Genomic DNA, 9,487 nt, shown 5'->3' on the forward strand with positions numbered 1-9,487 from the left:
TTGGGTGGAAAGTGATTAACCCAACTTTTTCAAAGTGTTTGTTTAATTGTTCTTTTGCAAAGGAATTTTGAGGAACCATTGGGCACAGACAAGAGTTGATTTGGTGAACACTTCGAGTGGCAATGATGAAAATCAGTATCGAGGAAAATTAAGGTACACTTTATCGCTTTCTAGACTTAACATGGTTAGTTGATGGTGTGTGCAAATTACTTAGCATAAATTCCTCGAGTCGCATGTCATTTTTGAATCAAAATTTAGAACTTAGCCAAGTGAGGAAACCTTCCATTGTACACTAAATGCGGGATACCGGAATTTATTTCAACTCATTTTTATCATGTTAAACCATGCATATTTCTTGTTTGTAAAAAGTGTGAAAGTGATAGAGGCATTGTTTGAATTTGAGAAAAACCACTTGACCAAAAAGTTAGATCAATTAACCTTGTGAGGAGTGAATCTTAGTCAACCCCTTTGAGCTTATTAGGATTCATGTGATTATTGAAAATATTTTGTATGTGAATCCTATTTTTTTTGTTCTTTCATTAAAACCTTCAACCGCAATGGTTGCAAATTTTGCCTTGTGCCTATGTCTATGTAGGGAGCATTATTGTATCTATTATGGTTTGAATCCTAAAGTTGGGGAGAGTTGATTGAAACAAATGAAAAGTGGTACTTGTGAGTTTTGTGGCAATAAGAACAAAACAACACATTTTGAAATTTTGGGGCAAGAAAAAGAAAAACCGTTCCCGTTGTGTGTTGTTGAAAAAGAAAAAGAAAAAGAAAAAAAAAGAGAAAAAGAAAGAAAAGGGGATTCAAGCAAGTGTTTTTGTTAAATGAAGTGATAGGAATGCTCCCTTAGGATAGGCATTTTTGTTTAATTTCCCTCTAATAAAATCCTTTCTTTGTAACCCAAGCCACGTTACAACCTATAAAAGCCCTCTTGATTCTCACTTTGCACATAATTTTGAACTTGTTGTGGTGAAAGCATGATTTGAGTTGTTGTTGATTTAAATGCCCGGATGAGTGAAAGTGAACCCTCTTGTATTCATCATTACTTTGATGTGTGTGTAGGTTTTGATTCAATTTTGACATGTCTCTTTTGGAATTTCTTGATAATAATTTGCACTTTGCCATCATTCTTTCTCATGCTTTGTTTTAGCATTGTGGTGAGTGTACTTTGAAAAGACTTATACTTTTGAGCCACTTGAGTGTTCGGTTACCTTGTCATCATTCTCTTGTGCATTGTTCTTGCTACTCTTGTGAATTTTTGTTTAGGGACAAACAAAATGGTAAGTTGGGGAGAGTTGTTAGGGACCAAATAGTACTAATTTTCATATATTGTTTTTGGTCCCTTTAACCACTTTTCATTCAATAATCACACTTTTATTTGTACAATTTAATAATTTTGCAATTTTGTTAAGTTTTAGTTCATTTGAATTGTTATTTCACATGTTTGTTAGTTTTGTAGTGCTTTAATTAGGTTTGAAGCTCATGGAAGCGAAGAGGAATTACTTGAAGACTTGGAATAGCAAAAGAAGTGCTGATGAAGCCTGTTTGCCCCGCAAACATCCTTTGCCCCGCCAACTGATAGATGCTGAACAAGTCCAGTTTTGAAGTGAAACTGATGTGGCAAAAGATTCCCTGTTTGCCCCGCAAACATTGTTTGCCCCGCAAACAGTGCGCTGCAGAATTTGTTCTTTTATTTGGTTGCCACTTGTCATGAGATAGGGTTTTATCTTTTGAAGATAAAAAGTTAGTACGAATTAGGGGTTATTTAGGGAGATAAAAAAGGGAATTTAGAGGATTCTATTCTATTGTAAACCACACATTGAGACTAGGGTTTTGGGAGAGAAAAGCTTGCATCTTTGTGAGAGATTGATGCTCATAGCTTCTTCTTCATTCTTCTTGTTGTCAACCATGGTGATGAGTAGCTAAATCCCACTTTGGCAAGATTGGAGGTAGTAGCTATTCTTGTTAACTATGTATTTTCTCTAACACTTTTGTATGAACTTCATTAGTATTGAAATGGATGAATGTTGTTGTGTTATATTTCATATTTAGATTTGATTTATGATTGAGAAATATATTTCAAGTCTTGTTCTACAACATTTTATCAAGTAGTGGATAAATGCTAGAGATAGATTTATTTGCCACTTTTCTATTTGTATCAATCAATCAAGCTTAATGTATTGATAGTTAGAGTGAGAGATCATCTAAAGATTAATATATTAACTTTCACAACCTTGTTTAGACATAAACATTGTTGAGAGGATACTAGAACATTTTCATTGTTATTGAAGTTATGCATTAGTTGTTAAAGTCACATAGAAGATAGGAATAGTGAAACCAAAACCAATCTTGTCAATCTTTTATTATTGAAACAAGTTTTATTCTATTGTCTTATAATTGTCTTAATTAGAACAAATAGCTTTTCAAAACAAAACAACTTTGTTATCTTTCGAACTTAAAATAATAGTAACTATAGAACGGCGGTAATATCACCCAATCTCTGTGGATACGATTTAAAAATATTTGCCTTGAATATACTATTGGATACGTAAGAATTGCTGGTAGTGCGACTGTGGATGATGTGATGTTTAGGAGTAAATTGATTTATTTACTTTGTGTATCAACATAACAACCAATTTTTATATAAAATATTTACACATTTTTTTACAAAAAATTTCACCAAGTTATTCTAAAAATATTTTCAATAATTTTTCATAAAATATATATTTTTTTAGTTATGTTTTTACTCTAATAATGTATATTTATATTATAAAATATAAAGAGGTATTAAAGAAAAATAACATTCCGCAGCCGGGATTCGAACCCAGATTCTTCACAATGTTAGAATTGACGATAGTGCTACTGCAGATTATGTCATATTTAGGTGTAATTTGTTTTTTATATCGCTCTATATCAACCTAACAACCAATTTTTATATAATTTTTTTACACATTTTTCTTACAAAATATTTCACCACGAGGTTATTCTAATATAACTCTAAACAAACTTTATTAAAATATGAATTATAACATTTTTTTTATACTATCAAAATTTTTAAAATTGATTTAAGTGCAAAAATATTTATATAGTTTTTTTTTATAAAAAATTGAGATTTTTTTAATTATTTGGTTTTGACAATATTTTTTTAATTATTTGCGCAGCCGATATTCGAACCCAGATTCTTCAGAATGTTAAAATAGACGGTAGTGCTACTGCTTATTATGTCATATTTAGGGGTAAATTGTTTTTTGTATCGCTGTATTTCAGCTTAACAACCAATTTTTATATATTTTTTTTACACATTTTTGTCACAAAATATTTCACCACAAGGTTTTTCTAATATTCCTTTAAACAAACTTTAATAAAATATGAATTAAAATATTTAACAAGTTTTTTTTTATAAAAAATTGAGATTTTTTTTTTAATTATTTGGTTTTGACAATATTTTACTTTAATAATATATATGTATATTACTTAATATAAAAACTAATATTTTAATTTTTTTTATATAAATGCTTAAGTTATATTAGACCAAATAATAATAATAATTTAACTAATTTATAAATGTTAATGATTTAATTAGATGCGCGTTTAGCTTATACATAGAAATAAAGATGAATTCAAAAAAATATCATTCCGCATACGGAACTTGAACCCAGATTCTTAAACATCTTAGAATTGTCGCTAGTGCTACAACGGATGATGTGATATTTATGTATAAATTGTTTTATATATTGTTGTGTAACAACATAAAAACCTATTTATATATAAAGAATTTTAAAAAAAAAATAACATTCCGCTGGCTAGATTCGAAAAAGAATTCTTGAACATGTTAGAATTGTCGGTATTGCTAATGTGGATGATGTGATATTTAGGTGTAAATTGTTATATATTTCCCAGTTGTTGATTAAATTAGATGCGCGTTTAGCTAATACATAGAAATAAAGAGGAATTAAAAAATAGCTTCCTGCAGCTAGGATTCGAACCCGAATTCTTGGATATGTAAGAATTGTCGTTAGTGTTATTGCGGATGATGTGATGTTTAGGAGTAAATTGATTTATTTATTGATGTGTATCAACATAACAACCAATTTTTATATAAAATATTTACACATTTTTGTTACATCCTGATTGTGATTAATTTTTTTTAATGATGAATTTTATACTCTGGTCTTTATTAATATTATGCGGGATAAATCGGGTTGTTACATTAGTGGTATTAAAGAAAGTTGTTCCGTCCGGCCAAGTTGTCAAGTCTTTAGTGTAGTGTGACAGTTGAATTATGTCGATGTGTATTTTCTTAGTACGCGACAAGTGTGGGAAACATTGTTGGTGCTTTCGTGTTGTTCTAATCACTTATTTGTAGGAGTGTGATAGAAACAAGAGGGGAGAAGCTCGTGCTTCTCTGAGATGGTTCAGGTGTGAACAGTTGGCTCTGTGTGCTATGGAATGCAGAAGTGAAAATGTTGGTGAGACCTTGTTAATTCCCGAATTCAAAGGAAGTACAGATTTAAGATTTACGTATGACGGTCAAGTCGGAGTGTCCTTGAGAGGGAACAAGCAGGTACTTGTGTTGTTTGCATCTTCAGGGGTGGAGAATGATGTTATGGCTAAAGATGTTTAAATTGTGTGAGAGTCCTGATGTTTCTCCGGGGATAATTACGACTTATCATTAGAGCGAGTTGTTTATTTGAGTTAACATTACCCTTGGGGTGAATTGTTGGGAGCTAAGTCAAGTGAGATTACGGGTTATTTGAATAATGCAGACTCTTATACCGGATGGTATCCGTTAAGCGAGTAGAATAGCTCTTATAAGATGAAACTCAGAGGATTGCAATGTTTTCAGCAATGCATATGGATCGTGAAGTTTTCAGTGTTGGGTTACCATTGTGTGTGATGTGGATGTTTCGAATGGTGAGAATAGGATAAATTGTTATGGGTTTTGTTTTTGGAATCACATAAGAGATTGTTGGATGTCATCGATGTTGTTGGGTGTTTGTGAATTGAGAGTTAAGATCGGAACTCGAAGATATGAGTAGTTTTGGTGAATTACTATGTCCCTTGAGTTATAAGAGGAATGAGGTTTTGAAAAAATGGCTTCTTGTTCAGGAAATGAATTTAAATTGGTGTGTAATGAGACTTTGTGGTGTCAGTGTATGATGTCGACATTTGCAATTTTAAGGGAATCTTCAAAGATTCATAACTTTTGGACCGTAACTCTGTTTGGGACGCCATTCGAAGCGTAAGGAAGCTAGCGCAATGTTCTTTTCAATAATAATTATACCTCCACCTAGAATCAATTTAAATGATACGTGGCGACGATTACCGACATACTTAGAATATGTATTGAAGCAAGGAGAGATAATGGTATTATTGAGATTACGATTGGAATGAGATACGAATGTGAAAATGTATGGATCCTTGATGTTGTGATATTTAGGAGGAAACCAAGGATTTATGAGCGTTGTTGAAGTTCTCTACACGGATAGAGACTTCAATTGGAGCACAATGAATTGCAATGTATTGGGTATATTATTATTTCTTGAATTAGAAGGAACTTTACGTTTTTGTTATGCTAAGTGAGTATGAAGTAGATCGTGTAATATGTTAGACGATGGTGTCTCATTGACAAGATTGAACGAGAAGGAGATTATGGAAATATTTGTAAACCTCAAAGGATATTGTTGGATTATGGTGCTTTAGGTGACTTGATTACGAGTTCTAAGGAAAATCTATTATAGTTTAGTAATGATGGTTTATGCTCCATTATGGTCGTCGGATATCTATTGAAAAATTGAGGAACTGATCACCCTTAATAGCTTGTTGATACTATACGGGAGAGTATTGGATGGTATAGCCTTGTCTTGCTAGCTTGATAGGGTGTAAGGTGATTTACGTTCTACCGTGAGGATGGTCGTTCACCAATTCGTGTGAACCTAATGGAGGAATGGCTATGAAGGAACTAGGACTCATCGAATAGTTCGAAGGCATGAGTTGTATGCGAGCTAACGCCGCAGAGTGGAAAATTGGGTATATCAAAGGTGGGCAATGATTTCTGGAGGATAGTAAAGAGAGCCAGAAGTTAGATGTGAAACTTGTAGATTTGGTAGTTGACGGAAATCAAATGAGGACATTCATTTTGACGTAGATGACCAGAGTTGCGCAACTGAAGCATGATATGGCATAGTTGTTGTGTGGTGTGATGACTAAGTTAAAGGTGCTCGTTGTAAATTGTTGTCATATCATAATATATGCTAATATCGAATTAGTGTTGTGTGATGTTATAATGACTTTGTTGCAGCTGTTGTGACGTTGTATCAGTTGATTATTGGAAACGATGAGTAATAATATATATATATATATATATATATATATATTATGACAAAGTCTGATTATGTTGATTGTGTTGATGTCACTATGAGGTTGATGTGATGTTGTTGCAATGATAGTGTGATAATTTACAAATGATGTTGTATATCCAAGTATAAATGTGCTATGTTGATGACTATTATGTGGTAGAGTATACGCCTGACTAGCCGATGACGAATTTGTGTGTGTTACTGTTGTTGCTGTCGCGGGGAAAAATCGTTGTCTTTTTTTGGGATGAGACACCTGATGCCTTCTTTGGGCTCGAGTGCTCAAAAAATGATTTTTCTTTTGTACCGACCAAACTTTTTATTATTTCCAAAGGAGGAAAAGGAAAAAAGCTGCAATAACCTAAAAGTGGGGGAAGAGATCTTTGGGTAAGAGGGTTGGTTATACGAAGGGAAGGTATTAGCACCCAACGTATCTATAGTACTCTATAGGTTTCTTTGCTTTGTTTTTCATTCCATGTTGTTGAGAGGTTCTGGTGAAATAGGTGGGACCTAAGGTGTTTGTTTGATTATGCTCGCAAAGATCATCGCGATCCTCTGCATACATATCCCTTAGAGGGAATCAGAGCATCTGTAGCTCAGGGTCTACGGGTGCTAAAGTTTGAATGGTTTTTTTGTTTTGTTTTGCTCGCCAAGGATACGACCTTGTGCCTACGTATTCTCAAAGGGATGTTGAGAAAGTCAGAGCAATCGTAGTTCCCACTTATGCTAGTGGAAGCAAAGGAAAATAGACAAATGTCATCTAAATGTTCGATGTATCTAATCTATATCATCACATACATCTGTTTGATTTTTTTGTTTGAAAATCTTTTCATTATAAGCCTTGGGCCATGCCACTTATGGTGCTTAGAATGATAAAGATGTTTTTGTTTGTTTAACCAGCCTTGTGGCAAAAACTTTCAATGAAGTCAGCCTTGTGACAAAAAGTTTTGATTAATCAGCCAGCCTTGTGGCAAAAGTTTCAATGAAGTCAGCCTTGTGACAAAAACTTTGATTAATCAGCCAGTACGGTGGCAAAACGGTTTGATTGATTAGCCAGTCTTGTGGCAAAAAAGAAGTTTGATTGATTGATTGTTTGTGATGATATAGAAGAGATACTCCTATCATAGAGATGATAAATGTCTAATCTCCTAGGGTATTTGATTTGGATATTGGGGATGCTTATAAGAAGCCCGTGGGTCCTTGTACGAAGCCCAAGAGGAGGCTATCCGAGGGTCCTTGCATTGTAAGCCCAAGAGAAGGCTATGGGAGGGACAATCCAGGGTCCTTGCATTGTAAGCCCAAGAGGAGGCTATGGGAGGGTCAGTCGTTTATACAAAGCCCAAGGGGAGGCATGGTATAGTTGGTTTGAGCTCTTAGAGCGATTTCACCAGGAAACCATACTCTATGTCCTAACCTAAACTAGGGGAGATTCTTTGCACGAAGCCCAATAGGAGGCTATGAGGAACCTAATGTTGTACTAAGTTAAACAAGCATATATAACACAATCACAAGTATGAACAAGTACGAACAAATATGAACAAGTACATGAACAAGTATGAACAGTTATACATATATGACAAAATGTGTGTATATAATGGAGTTTATGAAGGAAATATACCTGTAAGCATGATCCATTTGTATACACGGGGCTCGGGACTCATACTCGGGGAGAGGCCCATTGAGTTTATTCAAAGTTATGTAAACAGGTATTTACAAAGGGGCTTGGGACTTATACCTACATGGAGGCCCATGGTATTTTTGGGAAGATTTAAAGAAAACCTTCATTTTTGATTTGTTATTCAAGGTTAAAAAACAAATTGAACGAGATATATACAACAAGGCGTATGTACAAAAAAGGTGTACAATGAAATACCTAATTTCATGTACGGGAATGGGACTTATACCTACGTGGAGGCCCATGTTTTATTTTTATAAAACATGGTTGATTGTTTTATTAACAGACGCGTCGTTTGAAAAAAAACTGTTTGAAAGTTTGTTTTGAAAGAGTTTTCTGTACAAAGAAAAACTGTAAAAAGAAAGAGGAAAGGGACTTATACTCTCTAATATTCGAGAGGCCCCACATCGTTTTGAAAATCAATTAATCAATTAAAAAGATTTAACCAATAGTTTCAAAAAGAAATGGTTTATCGTCTTTGAAAAGAATCGCGATCGCTTGTTTTAAAACGGTTTGAATTTGAAAGAAATCAACTTAATTAATACAAAAACAAATTTTATGCTTAATTAAGACCTAAGTGATTTAGGGTTTGATCACAAAAATATTTACAAGTGATTAGGTTTGAAAATTAAATGAAAAACAATATTTAAAGTATTTAAAAACACTTAAAAATGTATCATTTTAAACCTAATTAAAAACATATTAAATAAATCTTTTTTTGTGATTTTTTTTGATATTGTCAAAATATGTATATTAAATAAGAGGTGTGTAAAAAAATGAGTGAAAAATGAGTTAATTTGATTGGTTGAATTAATTGGTGAAGTTTGTTAAAAAATGAAAGAAAAATAGTGTCAAAAAATTGGTTTTGGTCCTACTAGTGCTTGAACCCACGCCCTCTCTCTCACCGGCCAAAACCTGGACCAACTGAGCCACGCTTGTGGCTTGTTAAACATACGCGTTTGATAATATATATTTTAAATCAAGAATTTGAATTTCCCAAACCAAATCTGGTGCCAAGAACACAACCCTAACTGATTTTTGAATTTCTTCAAATCTGTGTTGTTTTGATCGATCAAAGGGTCTATCTCACTCGGTTTTTCACGAGGAACATGATGGTGGTCTTTGATTTCATTTATTTTAACTCTAGGGCCATTGATTCTCTGATGAACACGAAGAACCCTAATTCTATGATTCATTCTAAAATTGTGTATGATTGATGAATTATGAAATTGACTGAGGGCTATTGATCAGTGATAGTGCAGAAACAAGATAGCAATTCAATTTTTAATTTATGATGCATGTATGTATGATTTTGAAGTTCAAGAGAGCTTACCTTCAAAAACGGCCAACCGGAAATTGAAATCGTGCCTGGAGGTGTTACAGATGTTGTTGCTCAATCTGGACAGCTTCAATGGACCTTAGGGAAAGTGTCTGGATGCTTGGAACAGTT

Source organism: Vicia villosa, linkage group LG6 (assembly GCF_029867415.1).
Source record: "Vicia villosa cultivar HV-30 ecotype Madison, WI linkage group LG6, Vvil1.0, whole genome shotgun sequence".
Lineage (NCBI taxonomy): Eukaryota > Viridiplantae > Streptophyta > Magnoliopsida > Fabales > Fabaceae > Vicia > Vicia villosa.